Below are 16,710 nucleotides of genomic sequence, written 5' to 3'. Positions count from 1 at the left end.
GATCCAAGGGATAGAGTATAGCTGCAGTAGTGCATCGGAATCCAATACTGATCTCCCAGGAAACGATCAAAGCAAAAAACAAATGATGAGAGCAATTACTCTTCTGGTGTTTAAGTCGGCATTGTGCCTTTTGTATTAAATCCCGACGCAATTTCTGTGTTTCATCGACAATGTGAATGTCCAACGGATACAGTAATGCTGCAGTGGTGCATCGGAACTAATACTCATCTCCCAGGAGACGCTCAAAGAAAAACAAAATCAATAAGGAGATTTACTCTTCTTGTACTTAAGTCGGCATTATGCCTTTTGTATTAAATCATGACTCAATTTTTGTGATTCGTCGTAAAAGTGAAGGTCCAAGGGGTAGAGTTAATCTGCCGTAGTGAATCAGAGTCTAATACTGATCTCCCAGGAAATGCTCACAGCAAACCAGAAACAATGAGAAGATTTACTCTTCTTGTACTTAAGTCGGCAATGTGCCATTTGTATTAAATCGTGACGCAATTTATGTGTTTCATCGGCAAAATAAAAGGTCCAAGGAATACAGTAACGCTGCAGTGATACATCGAAATCTAATACTGATCTCCCAGAAAACGCTCAAAGCAAACCACAAACAGTGAGAAGATTTACTCTTCTAGTACTAAAGTCGGCATTGTGCCTTTTGTATTGAATCGCGACGCTATTTCTGTGTTTCATCGTCAATGTGAAGGTCCAAGGGAAACTGTAACGCTGCAGTGGTGCAACGGAATCAAATAGTGATCTCACAGGAAACTCTTAAGCAAACCACAAACAATGAGAAGATTTACTCTTCTTGTACTTAAGTCAACATTGTGCCTTTTGTATTAAATCCTGACGATATTTCGTGTTTCATCGTCAATGTGAAGGTCCAAGGGATAGAGTAAAGCTCCAGTAGTGCATCGGAATCTAATACTGATCTCCCAGGAAACGCTCAAAGCAAACCAGAAACAATGAGAAGATTTACTGTTCTTGTACTTAAGTCGGCATTGTGCCTTTTGTATTAAATCCCGACGCAATTTCTGTGTTTCATCGTCAATGTGAAGGTCCATGGGACAGAGTAAAGCTGCAGTAGTGGATCGGAATCTGATAGTGATCTCCAAGGAAACGCTCAACGCAAACCACAAACAATGAGAAGATTTATTCTGCTTGTATTTAAGTCGGCATTGTGATTTTTGTATTAAATCCCGACTCAATTTCTGTGATTCATAGTCAATGTGAAGGTCCAAGGGATAGAATAAAGCTGCAGTAGTGCATCGGAATCTAATACTGATCTAACAGGAAACGCTCAAAACAAACTAGAAACAATGAGAAGATTTACTCTTCTTGTTCTTAAGTCGGCATTGTGCCTTTTGTATTAAATCCCGACGCAATTTCTGTGTTTCATCGACAATGTGAAAGTCCAAGGGACACAGTAATGCTGCAGTGGTGCATCGGAAACTAATACTGATCTCCCAGCAAACGCTCAATGCAAACCACAAACCATGAGTAGAATTACTCTTCTTGTACTTAAGTCGGCATTGTTCCTTTTGTATACATTCCATGCAATTTCTGTGTTTCATCGACAATGTGACGGTCTAAGGGATACAATAACGCTGCAGTTGTGCATCGGAATGTAATACTGATCTCCCAGGAAATGCTCAAAGCAAACAAGAAGCAATGAGAAGATTTACTCTTCTTGGACTTACGTTGGCATTGTGCCTTTTGTATTAAGTCCCGACGCAATTTCTGTGGTTCATCGTCAATGTGAAAGTCCAAGGGATGCAGTAACGTGGTAGTAGCGCATCGGAATGTAACACTCATTTCCCAGGAAACGCTCAAAGCAAACCACAAACAATGAGAAGTTATACTCTTCTTATTTTTAAGTCAGCGTTGTGCCTGTTGTATTAAATCACATCGCAATTTCTGTGTTTCATCGTCAATAAGAAGGTCCAAGGGATACAGTAACGATGAAGTGGTGCATCGGAATCTAATACTGATCTCCCAGGAAACGCTCAAAGCAAACCAGAAACAAAGAGAAGAATTACGCTTCCCCAACTTAGGTCGGCATTGTGCCTTTTGTGTTAAATACCGACGCAATATCTGTGTTTCACTGTCAATGTGAAGGACCAAGAGATAGAGTAAAACTGCAGTAGTACTTTGGAATCTAATACTTATCTCCGAGGAAACGCTCATAGCAAACACAGACAATGAGAAGATTTACTCTTCTTGTACTTAAGTCGTCATTGTGCCTTTTGTTCTAAATCCCTACGCAATTTCTGTTTTTCAGCGTCAATGTGAAGGTCAAAGGGATACATTAACGCTGCGGTGGTGCATCGGAATCTAATACTGATCTACAAGGAAACGCTCAAAGCAAACCACAAACAATGAGGACATTTACTCTTCTTGTACTTAAGTCTGCATTGTGCCCTTTGTATTAAATCCCGACGCAGTTTGTGTGTTTCCTCGTCAATGTGAAGTTCCAGGGGATAGAGTAAAGCGGCAGTAGTGCATCGTAATCTAATACTGTTCTCCCAGGAAACACGCAAAGCAAACCAGAAACAATGAGGAGATTTATTCTTCTTGTACTTAAGTCGGCATTGTGCCTTTTGTATTAAATCCCGATGCAATTTCAGTGTTTCATCGACAATGTGAATGGCCAAGGGATACAGTAATGCTGCAATGGTGCATCGGAAACTAATACTGATCTCCCAGGATTCGGTCAAAGAAAAACACAATCAATAAGATGATTTACTCTTCTTGAACTTAAGTCGGCATTGTGCCTTTTGCAACATTCCCGATTCAATTCCTGTGTTTCATCGTCAATGTGATGGTCCAAGGGATACAGTAACACTGCAGGGGTGCATCGGAATCTAATACTGATCTCCCAAGAAACGCTCAAAGCAAAAAAAAAAAAATGAGAAGAATTACTCTTCTTCTACTTAGGTCGGCATTGTGCCTTTTGTGTTAAATCCCGACGCAATATCTGCGTTTCATGGTCAATGTGAAGGTCCTAGAGATAGAGTAAAGCTGCAGTAGTGCTTTGGAATCTAACACTGATCTCCGAGGAAACGCTCAAAGCAAACACAAACAATTAGAAGATTTACTCTTCTTGTACTTATGTCGGCATCGTGCCTTTTGTATTAAATCCCGACGCAATTTCTGTGTTTCATCGACAATGTGAAGGTCCAAGGGATAGAGTAATGTTGCAGTGGTGCATCGGAAGCTAATACTCATCTCCCAGGAAACGCTCAAAGAAAAACACAACCAAAAAGAAGATTTACTCTTCTTGTACTTAAGTCGGCATTGTGCCTTTTGCAAAATTCCCGACTCAATTCCTGTGTTTCATCGTCAATGTGATGGTCCAAGGGATACAGTAACACTGCAGCAGTGCATCGGAATCTAATACTGCTCCCCAAGGAAACGCTCAAAGCAAACCACAAGCAATGAGAAGATTTACTCTTCTTGCACTTAAGTCATCATTGTGCCTTTTGTATTAAATCCCGACGATATTTCTGAGTTTCATCGTCAATGTGAAGGTCCAAGAGATAGAGCAAAGCTGCGGTAGTACATCGGAATCTAATACTGATCTCCCAGGAAACGATCAAAGCAAACCACAAACAATGAGAAAATTTAGTCTTCGTGTACTGAAGTCGGTATTGTGCCCTTTGTATTAAATCCCGACGCAATTACTGTGTCTCATTGTTAATGTGAAGAAACAAGGGATACAGTATCGCTGCAGGGGTGCATCGGAATCTAATACTGACCTCCCAAGAAACGCTGAAAGCCAACCAGAAACAATGAGAAGAATTACTCTTCTTCTACTTAGGGCGGCATTGAGCTTTTTGTGATAAATCCCGACACAATATCTGTGTTTCATCGTCAATGTGAAGGTCCAAGAGATAGAGTAAAACTGCAGTAGTGCTTTGGAATCTAATACTGATCTCCGAGGAAACGCTCAAAGCAAACACAAACAATTAGAAGATTTACTCTTCTTGGACTTAAGTCGTCATTGTGCCTTTTGTATTAAATCCCAACGCAATTTCTGTGTTTCGTCGTCAATATGAAGGTCCAAGGGATACAGTAACGCTGCAGTGTTGCAACGGAATCTATTAATGATCTCACAGGAAACGCTCAAAGCAAATCAATAACAATGAGAAGATTAACTCTTCCTGTACTTAAGTCGGCAATATGCCTTTTGTATTAATCCCGACTCAATTTCTGTGTTTCATCGTCAATGTGAAGGTTCGAGTGATAGAAAAAAGCTGCAGTGGTGCATCGGAATCTAATACTGTTCTCCTAGAAAACACTAAAAGCAAACCAGAAACAATGAGGAGATTTATTCTTCTTGTACTTAAGTCGTCCTTGTGCCTTTTGTATTAAATCCCGCACAATTTCTGTGTTTGAACGTCGAAATTGAAGGTCCAAGCGATACAGTAATGCTGCAGTGGTGCATCGTAATTTAATACTGATCTCCAGGTAAGGCTCGAAATAAACCACAAACATTGAGAAGAGTTACTTATATTGTACTTAAGTCGGCATTGTGCCTTTTGTATTAAATTCCGACGTAATTACTGTGTTTCATTGTTAATGTGATGGTCCAAGGGATACAGTAACGCTGCAGTGGTGCATCGGAATCTAATACTGATCTCCCAGGAAAAGCTCAAAGCAAACCAAAAACAATGAGAAGAGTTACTCTTCAGGTACTTATGTCGGCATTGTGCCTTTTGTATTATATCCCGACGCAATTTCTGTGTTTCAACGTCTATGTGAAGGTATAAGGGATACAGTAACGCTGCAGTGGTGCATCGGAATCTAACACTGATCACCCAAACAACGTTCAAAGCAAACCAGATACAATGAGAAGATTTACTCTTCTTGTACATAAGTTGCCATTGTGCCTTTTGTATTAAATCCCGATGCAATTTCTGTGTTCCATCGTCAATGTGAAGGTCCAAGGGTTAGAGTAAAGCTGCAGTAGTGTATCGGAATGTAATACTGATCTCCCAGGAAACGCTCAAAGCAAAACTCAAACAATGAGAAGATTTACCCTTCTTCTACATAAGTCGGCATTGTGCCTTTTGTACTGAATCCCGACGCAATTTCTGTGTTTCATCGACAATGTGAAGGTCCAGGGGATAGATCAAAACTGCGGTAGTGCATCGGAATCTAATACTGATCTCCCAGGAAACGCTCAAAGCAAACCACAAACAATGAGAAGATTTACTCTTCTTGTACTTAAATCGTCATTGTGCCATTTGTACTAAATCTTGAAGAAATTTGAATCTTTCATCGTTAATGTGAAGTTCCATGCGATAGAGTAAAGCTGCAGTAGTGCATCGGAATCTAATACTGATCTCCCAGGAAACGCTCAAAGGAAACCACAAGCAATGAGAAGATTTACCCCTCTTCTACTTAAGTCGGCATTGTGCCTTTTGTACTGAATCCCGAAGCAATTTCTGTGTTTCATCGTCAATGTGAAGGTCCAGGGGATACAGTAACGCTGCTGTGGTGCATCGGAATCTAATACTGATCTCCCAGGAAACTCTCAAAGCAAACCACAAACAATGAGAAGATTTACTCTTCTTGTACTTAAGTCGACATTGTTCCTTTTGTATTATATCCCAACGCAATTTCTGTCTTTCAACGTCAATGTGGAGGTCCAAGGGATACAGTAACGCTGCAGTGGTGCATCGGAATCTAACACTGATCATCCAGGAAACGCTCAAAGCAAACCACAAACAATGCGCAGATTTAGTCTCCTTGTACTTAAGTCGTCATTGTGCCATTTGTATTAAATACCGACGCAATTTCTGTCATTCATCATCAATGTGATGTCCAAGGGATACAGTAACGCATCAGCAGGGCATTGGAATCCAATACTGATCTCCCAGGACACGCTCAAAGCAAACCACAAACAATGAGAAGATTTACTCTTCTTGTACTTAAGTCGAAATTGTGCCTTTTGTATTAAATCCCGACGCAATTTCTATGTTTCATCGTCAATGTGAAGGTCCAAGGGATACAGTAACGCAGTAGTCGTGCATCGAACTGAAATACTGATCTCCCAGGAAACGCTCAAAGCAAACCCACAAACAATGAGAAAATTTACTCTTCTTGTACTTAACTCGGCATTGTGCCTTTTGTATTAAATCTTGAAGCAATTTGAGTATCTCATCATTAATGTGAAGTTCCGAGGGATAGAGTAAAGCTGCAGTAGTGCATCGGAATCTAATACTGATCTCCAAGGAACCGCTCAAAGCAAACCACAATCAGTGAGAAGATTTACTCTTCTTGTACTTAAGTCAGCATTGTGCCTTTTGTACTGAATCCCGACGCAATTTCTGTGTTTCATCGACAATGTGAAGGTCCAGGGGATACAGTAACGCTGCAGTGGTGCATCGGAATCTAATACTGATCTCCCAGGAACCGTTTAAAGCAAGCCACAAACAATGAGAAGATTTACTCTTCTTGTACTTAAGTCGGCATTGTGCCTTTTGTATTATATCCCAACGCAATTTCTGTGTATCAACGTCAATGTGAAGGTCAGAGCATACAGTAACGCTGCAGTGGTGCATCGGAATCTAACACTGATCTCTCAGGAATTGCTCAAAGCAAACCAGATACAATGAGAAGATTTACTCTTCTTGTACTTACGTCGGCATTGTGCCTTTTGGATTAAATCCCGACGCTATTTCTGTGTTTCATCGTCAATGTGGAGGTCCAAGGGATCGAGAAAAGCTGCAGTAGTGCATCGCAATCTAATAATGATCTCCCAGGAGAAACCCAAAGCAAACCACAATCAATGAGAAGATTTACTCTTCTTGTTCCTGAGTCGGAATTCTGCCTTTTGTATTAAATCCCGACGCAATTACTGTGTTTCATTGTTAATGTGAAAGTCCAAGGGATACAGTATCGCTTCAGTGGTGCATGGGAACCTGACACAGATATCCCAGGAAACGCCCAAAGCAAACCAGAAAAAATGATAAAATTTACTCTTGTTGTACTTAAATCGGCTTTGTGTCTTTTGTATTATATCCCGAAGCAATTTCTGTGTTTCATCGTCAATGTGAAGATCCAAGGGATAGAGTATAGCTGCAGTAGTGCATCGGAATCCAATGCTGATCTCCCAGGAAACGATCAAAGCAAAAAACAAATGATGAGAGCAATTACTCTTCTGGTGTTTAAGTCGGCATTGTGCCTTTTGTATTAAATCCCGACGCAATTTCTCTGTTTCATCCTCAATGTGAAGGCCCAAGGGAAGCAGTAACGCTGTAGTGGTGCATGGAAATCGAATAGTGCTCTCCCAGGAAACGCTCAAACCAAACCACAAACAATGAGAAGATTTACTGTTCTTGTACTTAATACGGTATTGTGCGTTTTGTATAAAATCCCGACGCAATTCCTGTGTTTCATCGTCAATGTGAAGGTCCAAGGAATACAGTAACGCTACAGTGGTGCGTCGGAATCTAATACTGATCTCCCAGGAAACGCTGAATGCTAACCACAAACAATGAGAAGAGTTACACTTCATGCACTTAAGTCGGCATTGTGCCTTTTCTATTATATCCCGACGCAATTTCTGTGTTTCAACGTCAATGTGAAGGTCCAAGGCATAGAGTAAAGCTGCAGTAGTGCATCGGAATATAATATTGATCTCCCAGGAAAAGCTCAAAACAAACCACAAACAATGAGAAGATTTACTCTTCTAGTACTTAAGTCGGCATTGGGACTTTTGTATTAAATCCCGATGCAATTTTTGTGTTTCATAGACAATGTGAAGGACCTAGGGATAGAGTGAAGCTGCGGTAGAGCATCAGAATATAATACTGATCTCCCAGGAAGCGCTCAAAGCAAACCACAAACAATGAGAAGATTTACTCTTCTTGTACTTTAGTCAGCATTGTGCCTTTTGTATTAAATCCCGACGCAATTACTGTGTTTCACTTTTAATGTAAGGTCCAAGGGATACAGTAACACTGCAGTGGAGCATCGGAATCTAACACTGATATCCCAGGAAACGCTCAAACATAACAACAACCAATGAGGAGATTTACTCCTCTTGCACTTAAGTCGGCATTGTGCCTTTTGTGTTAAATCCCGACGTAATTTCTGTGTTTCATCGTCAATGTGAAGTTCCAAGGGATAGAGTGAAACTGCGGTAGTGCATCGGAATCTAATACTCATCTCCCAGGAGACGCTCAACGCAAACCACAAACAATGACAAGGGTTACTCTTCTTTTACTTAAGTCGGCATTGTGCCTTTTTTATTAAATCACGACGCAATTTCTGAGTTTCATCGTCCATGTGAAGGTCCAAGGGAAACAGTAACGCTGCAGTGGTCCATCACAATGTAATACTGATCTCCCAGGAAACGCTCAAAGCAAACCACAAAGAATGAGAAGATTTACTCTTCTTGTACTTAAGTCGGCGTTGTGCCTTATGTATTAAATTTCGACGCAAATTCTATGTTTCATCGTCCAAATTGACGGTCCAAGGGATACGGTAGCGCTGCAGTGATGCATATGAATCTAATACTGATCTCCAGGTAAAGCTAAGAGCAATCCACAAACAATGAGAAGGGTTACAGTTCTTGTACTAGAGGCGGCATTGTGTCTTTTGTATTAAATCCCGACGCAATTTCAGTCTTTCATCGTCAATATGAAGCTTCAAGGGATACAGTAGCGCTGCAGTGGAGCATCGGAATCTAAAACTGATCTCCCAGGAAACTCTCAAAGCAATCCAGAAACAATGAGAAGAATTACTCTTCTTGTTCTTAGGTCGGATTGTGCGTTTTGTATTAAATCCCGTCGCAATTTCGGTGTTTCATCGTAAATATGAAGGTTCAAGGGATACAGTAACGCTGCAGTGGTGCATCGGAATCTAATACTGATCTCCCAGGAACGCTCAAAGCAAACCATAAACAATAAAAAGGTTTACTCTTCTTGTACTTAGTCGGCATTGTGCCTTTTGTATTAAATTTTGAAGCATTTTCTGTGTTTCATCGTCAATGTGAAGGTCCAAGGGATAGAGTAAAGCTGCAGTAGTGCTACGGAATCTAATACTGATCTCCCAGGAAACACTCAAAGGAAACCAGAAACAATGATAAGATATACTCATCTTGTACTTAGGCCGGCATTGTGCCTTTTGTATTAAATTCCGACGCAATTTCTGTGTTTCATCGTCAATGTGAAGGTCCAAGTGATAGAGTATAGCTGCAGTAGAGCATCTGAATCTAATACTGATCTCCCAGGAAATGCTCAAAGCAAACCACAATCAATGAGACGATTTACTCTTCTTGTACTTAAGCCGGCATCGTGCCTTTTCTATTAAATCGCGACGCAATTTCTGTGTATCATCGTCAATGTGAAGGTCCAAGGGATAGAGTAAAGCTGCAGTAGTGCTTCGAAATCTAACACTGATATCCCAGGAAACGCTAGGAGCAAACCACAAACAATGGGAAGATTTACTCTCCTTGTACTTAGGTCGGCATTGTGCCATTTGTATTAAAACGCGATGCAATTTCTGTGTTTCATCGTCGATGTGAAGGTCCAAGGGATAGAGTAAAGCTGAGGTAGTTCATCGGAAACTAACACTGATCTCCCAGCAAACGATTAAACAAGCCAGAAACAGTCAGAAGATTTACTCTTCTTGTACTTAAGTCAACAATGTGCCTTTTGTATTACATCACGACGCAATTTCTCTCTTTCATCGTCAATGTGAATGTCCAAGGGATAGAGTAAAGCTGCAGTAGTGCATCAGAATCTAATACTGACCTCCCAGGAAACCCTCAAAGCAAACCAGAAACAATGAGAGAATTTGCTCTTCTTTTACTTAAGTCGGCATTGTGCCTTTTGTACTAAATCCCGACGCAATTTCTGTGTTTCATCGTCAATGTGAATGTCCAAGTGATACTATAACGCTGCAGCGGAGCATCGGAATCTAATACTGATCTCCCAGGAGACGCTCAAACCAAACAACAAACAATGAGAAGATTTATTCTTCTTGTACTTAAGTCGGCATTGTCACTTTTGTATTAAATCCCGACGCAATTTGTGTGTTTCAACGTCAATGTGAAGTTCCAAGGGATAGAGTGAAACTGCGGTAGTGCATCGGAATCTAATACTCATCACCCAGGAAACGCTCAAAGCAAACCACAAACAATGACAAGATTTACTCTTCTTGTACTTAAGTCGGCATTGCGCCTTTTGTATTATATCCCGAGGCAATTTCTGGGTTTCATCGACAATGTGAATGTCCAAGTGATACAATAACGCTGTAGCGGAGCTTCGGAATCTAATACTGATCTCTTAGGAAATGCTCAAAGCAAACCAGAAACAATGAGAAGATTTACTCTTCTTGTACTTAAGTCGGAATTGTGCCTTTTGTATTAAATTCTGACGCAATTTCTGTGTTTCATCGTCAATGTGAAGGTCCAAGGGATAGAGTAAAGCTGCAGTAGTGCATCGGAATCTAACACTGATCTCCCAGGAAACACCCAAACAAACCAGAAACAATGAGAAGATTTACTCTCCTTGTACTTAGGTCGGCATTGTGCCTTTTGTATTAAATCCCGACGCAATTTCTGTGTTTAATCGTCAATGTGAAAATCCAAGGGATAGAGTAAAGCTGCGGTAGTGCATCGAAATCTAATACTAATCTCCCAGGAATCGCTCAATGTAAACCACAAACAATCAGAATATTTACACTTCCTGTACTTAAGTCAACAATGTGTCTTTTGTATTAAATCTCGACGCAATTTCTGTATTTCGTCGTCAATGTGAATGTCCAAGGGATCGAGTAAAGATGCAGTAGTGCATCGGAATCTAATACAGTCCTCCCAGGAAACCCTCAAAGCAAAACAAAAACAATGAGAAAATTTGCTCTTCTTGTACTAAAGTCGCATTGTGCCTTTTGAATTAAATCCCGACGCAATTTCTGTGTTTCACTGTCAATGTGAATGTCCAAGTGATACAATAACTCTGTAGTGGAGCTTCGGAATCTAATACTGATCTCTTAGGAAACGCTCAAACAAAACAACAATAAATGATAAGATTTACTCTTCTTGTACTTAAGTCGGCATTGTGCCTTCTGTATTAAATCCCGACGCAATTTATGTGTTTCGTCGTCAATGTGAAGTTCCAAGGGATAGAGTGAAACTGCGGTAGTGCATCGGAATCTATTACTCATCTCCCAGGAAACGCTCAAAGCAAACCACAAACAATGACAAGGTTTACTCTTCTTGTACTTAAGTCGGCATTGTGCCTTTTGTATTAAATCGCTACGCAATTTCTGTGTTTCATCGTCAATATGAAGGTCCAAGTGATACAGTAACGCTGCAGTAGTCCATTGTAATGTAATACTGATCTCCGAGGAAACGCTGAAAGCAATCCACAAACAATGAGAAGAATTACTCTTCTTGTACTTAAGTCGGCATTGTGCCTTTTGTATTATATCCCGACGCAATTTCTGTGTTTCATCGTCAACGAGAAGGTCCAAGGGATAGAGTAAAGCTTCAGTAATGCATCGGAATCTAATACTGATCTCCCAGGGAACGCTCAAAACAAACCAGATGAAATGACACTGTTTTCTGTTCTTGTACTTAAGTCGGCATTGTGCCTTATGTATTAAATTTCGACGCAAATTCTGTGTTTCATCGTCCAAATTGAAGGTCCAAGGGATACGGAAACGCTGCAGTGATGCATATGAATCTAATACTGATATCCAGGTAAAGCTAAGAGCAAACCACAAACAATGAGAAGAGTTACTCTTCTTGTTCGTAAGTCGGCATTGTGTCTTTTGTATTAAACCCCGACGCAATTTCTGTGTTTCATCGTCAATGTGAAGGTCCAAGGGATAGAGTAAAGCTGCATTAGTGCTACGGAATCTAATACCGATCTCCCAGGAAACGCTCAAAGCAAACCACAAGCAATGACAAGATTTCCTCTTCTTGTACTTAAGTCGGCATTGTGCGATTTGTATTAAATTCCTACGCAATTTCTGTATTTCATCGTCAATGTGAAGGTACTAGGGATAGAGTAAAGCTGCAGTTGTGAATCGGAATCTATTACGGATCTCCCAGGAAACGCTCAAAGCAAAGCAGAAACAATGAGTAGATTCACTCTTCTTGCACTTAAGTCAACATTGTGCCTTTTGTATTAAAGCGCGACGTTGTTTCTGTGTTTCATCGTCTATGTGAAGGTCCAAGGGATACAGTAATGCTGCAGTGGTGCATCGGAATCTAATACTGATCTCCCAGGAAACGCTCAAAGCAAAACACAAACAATGAGAAGATTTACTCTTCTTGTACTTAAGTCGGCATTGTGCCTTTTGTATTAAATTCCGACGCAATTACTGTGTTTCATCGTCAATGTGAAGGTCCAAGGGATAGAGTAAAGCTGCATTTGTGCTACGGAATCTAATACTGATCTCCCAGGAATCGCTCAATGTAAACCACAAACAATCAGAAGATTTACCCTCCATGTACTTAAGCCAACAATGTGCATTTTGTATTAAATTCCGACGCAATTACTGTCCTTCATCGTCAATGTGAATGTTCAAGGGATGGAGAAAAGCTGCAGTAGTGCATCGGAATCTAATACTGACCTCCCATGAAACCCTCAAAGCATACCAGAAACAATGAGAAGATTTGCTCTTCTTGTACTTAAGCCGGCATCGTGCCTTTTCTGTTAGATCCCGACGCAATTTCTGTGTATCATCGTCAATGTGAAGGTCCAAGGGATTGGGGAAAGCTGCAGTACTGCATCGGAATCTAATACTGATCTAGCAGGAAACGCTCTAAGCAAACCACAAACAATGAGCAGATTGACTCTTCTTGCACTTAAGTCAACATTGTGCCTTTTGTATTAAATCGCGACGCAATTTCTGTGTTTCATCGACAATGTGAATGTCCAAGGGATACAGTAACGCATCAGCGGTGCATCGGAATCTAATACTGTTCTCCCAAGAAACGCTCAAAGCCAACCAGAAACAATGAGAGGATTTCATCTTCTTGTACTTAAGTCGCCATAGTACCTTTTGTATAAAATTCCGACGCAATTTCTGTGTTTCATCGTCAATGTGAAAGTCCAAGGGATACAGTAACACATTAGCGGTGCATCGGAATCTAATACAGATCTCCCAGGAAACGCTCAAAGCAAACCACAAAACAATGAGAAGATTTACTCTTCTTGTAATTAAGTGGGCATTGTGCCTATAGCATTAAATCCCGACGCAATTTCTGTGTTTCATCGTCAATGAGAAGGTCCAAGGGATAGAGTAAAGCTGCAGTAGTGCTTCGAAATCTAACACTGATATCCCAGGAAACGCTAGGAGCAAACCACAAACAATGGGAAGATTTACTCTTCTTGTACTTAAGTCGGCATTGTGCATTTTCTATTAAATCTAGACGCAATTTCTATGTTTCATCGTCAATGTGTAGGTCCAAGTGATGCAGTAACGCAGCAGTGGTGCATCGGAAACTAATACTCAACTCCCAGGAAACGCTCAATGCAAACCAGAAACAATGTGAAGATTTACTCTTCATTCTCTTAAGTCGGAATTGTGCCTTTTGTATTAAATCCCGACACAATTTCTGTGTTTCATAGTCAATGTGAAGGTCTAAGGAATAGAGTAAAGCTGCAGTAGTGCATCGGAATCTAATACTGATCTCCCAGGACACGCTCAAGGCTAACCACAAACAATGAGAAGAGTAACTCTTCTGGTACTTAAGTCGGCATTTTGCCTTTTGTATAAAATCCCGACGCAATTTCTATGTTTCATCGTGAATGTGAAGTTCCTTGGGATAGAGTAAAGCTGCAGTAGTGCATCGGACTCTAATACTGATCTCCCAGGAAACGCTGAAAGGAAACCACAAACAATGAGATGATTTACACTTCTTGTACCTAGGTCGGCATTGTGCGTTTTGTATTAAATCCCGACGCTATTTCTGTGTTTCATCGTCAAAATTGAGGGTCCAAGCGATATAGTAACGCTTCAGTGGGGCATGGAATCTAATACTGATCTCCAGGAAAAGCTCAAAGCAAACCACAAACAATGAGAAGAGTTACTCTTCTTGTACTTAAGTCGGCATTGTGCCTTTTGTATTAAATCGCGACGCAATTTCTGTGTTTCATCGTCAATGTGAAAGTCCAAGGGATACAGTAACGCATTAGCGGTGAATCAGAATCTAATACAGATCTCCCAGGAAACGCTCAACGCAAACCACAAACATTGAGAAGATTTACTCTTCTTGTACTTATGTCGGCATTGTGCTTTTCTATTAAATTCCGACGCAATTTCTGTGTTTCATCGTCAATATGAAGGTTCAGGGGCTACAGTAGCACTGCAGTGGAGCATCGGAATCTAATACTGATCTCCCAGGAAACTCTCAAAGCAAACCTGAAACAATGAGAAGATTTACTGTTCCTGTACTGAAGTCGTCATTGTGGCTTTTGTATTAAATCTCGACGCAATTTCTGTGTTTCATCGTCAATGTGAAAGTCCAAGGGATACAGTAACACATTAGCGGTGCATCGGAATCTAATACAGATCTCCCAGGAAACGCTCAAAGCAAACCACAAAACAATGAGAAGATTTACTCTTCTTGTAATAAGTGGGCATTGTGCCTATAGCATTAAATCCCGACGCAATTTCTGTGTTTCATCGTCAATGAGAAGGTCCAAGGGATAGAGTAAAGCTGCAGTAGTGCTTCGAAATCTAACACTGATATCCCAGGAAACGCTAGGAGCAAACCACAAACAATGGGAAGATCTACTCTTCTTGTACTTAAGTCGGCATTGTGCATTTTCTATTAAATCTAGACGCAATTTCTATGTTTCATCGTCAATGTGTAGGTCCAAGTGATGCAGTAACGCAGCAGTGGTGCATCGGAAACTAATACTCAACTCCCAGGAAACGCTCAATGCAAACCAGAAACAATGTGAAGATTTACTCTTCATTCTCTTAAGTCGGAATTGTGCCTTTTGTATTAAATCCCGACACAATTTCTGTGTTTCATAGTCAATGTGAAGGTCTAAGGAATAGAGTAAAGCTGCAGTAGTGCATCGGAATCTAATACTGATCTCCCAGGACACGCTCAAGGCTAACCACAAACAATGAGAAGAGTAACTCTTCTGGTACTTAAGTCGGCATTTTGCCTTTTGTATAAAATCCCGACGCAATTTCTATGTTTCATCGTGAATGTGAAGTTCCTTGGGATAGAGTAAAGCTGCAGTAGTGCATCGGACTCTAATACTGATCTCCCAGGAAACGCTGAAAGGAAACCACAAACAATGAGAAGATTTACACTTCTTGTACCTAGGTCGGCATTGTGCGTTTTGTATTAAATCCCGACGCTATTTCTGTGTTTCATCGTCAAAATTGAGGGTCCAAGCGATATAGTAACGCTTCAGTGGGGCATGGAATCTAATACTGATCTCCAGGAAAAGCTCAAGGCAAACCACAAACAATGAGAAGAGTTACTCTTCTTGTACTTAAGTCGGCATTGTGCCTTTTGTATTAAATCGCGACGCAATTTCTGTGTTTCATCGTCAATGTGAAAGTCCAAGGGATACAGTAACGCATTAGCGGTGAATCAGAATCTAATACAGATCTCCCAGGAAACGCTCAACGCAAACCACAAACATTGAGAAGATTTACTCTTCTTGTACTTATGTCGGCATTGTGCTTTTGTATTAAATTCCGACGCAATTTCTGTGTTTCATCGTCAATATGAAGGTTCAGGGGCTACAGTAGCACTGCAGTGGAGCATCGGAATCTAATACTGATCTCCCAGGAAACTCTCAAAGCAAACCTGAAACAATGAGAAGATTTACTGTTCCTGTACTGAAGTCGTCATTGTGGCTTTTGTATTAAATCTCGACGCAATTTCTGTGTTTCATCGTCAATGTGAAAGTCCAAGGGATACAGTAACACATTAGCGGTGCATCGGAATCTAATACAGATCTCCCAGGAAACGCTCAAAGCAAACCACAAAACAATGAGAAGATTTACTCTTCTTGTAATTAAGTCGGCATTGTGGCTATTGCATTAAATCCCGACGCAATTTCTGTGTTTCATCGTCAATGAGTAGGTCCAAGGGATAGAGTAAAGCTGCAGTAGTGCTTAAAAATCTAACACTGATATCCCAGGAAACGCTAGGAGCCAACCACAAACAATGGGAAGATTTACTCTTCTTGTACTTGAGTCGGCATTGTGCATTTTCTATTAAATCTAGACGCAATTTCTATGTTTCATCGTCAATGTGTAGGTCCAAGTGATGCAGTAACGCAGCAGTGGTGCATCGGAAACTAATACTCAACTCCCAGGAAACGCTCAATGCAAACCACAAACAATGAGAAGATTTACTCTTCATTCTCTTAAGTCGGAATTGTGCCTTTTGTATTAAATCCCGACACAATTTCTGTGTTTCATAGTCAATGTGAAGGTCTAAGGAATAGAGTAAAGCTGCAGTAGTGCATCGGAATCTAACACTGATCTCCCAGGACACGCTCAAGGCTAACCACAAACAATGAGAAGAGTTACTCTTCTGGTTCTTAAGTCGGCATTTTGCCTTTTGTATAAAATCCCGACGCAATTTCTATGTTTCATCGTCAATGTGAAGTTCCTAGGGATAGAGTAAAGCTGCAGTAGTGCATCAGACTCTAATACTGATCTCCCAGGAAACGCTGAAAGGAAACCACAAACAATGAGAAG

The sequence above is a fragment of the Schistocerca serialis genome, chromosome 8 (genome assembly GCF_023864345.2).
Source record: "Schistocerca serialis cubense isolate TAMUIC-IGC-003099 chromosome 8, iqSchSeri2.2, whole genome shotgun sequence".
Lineage (NCBI taxonomy): Eukaryota > Metazoa > Arthropoda > Insecta > Orthoptera > Acrididae > Schistocerca > Schistocerca serialis.
This window is presented reverse-complemented; position numbering follows the sequence as displayed.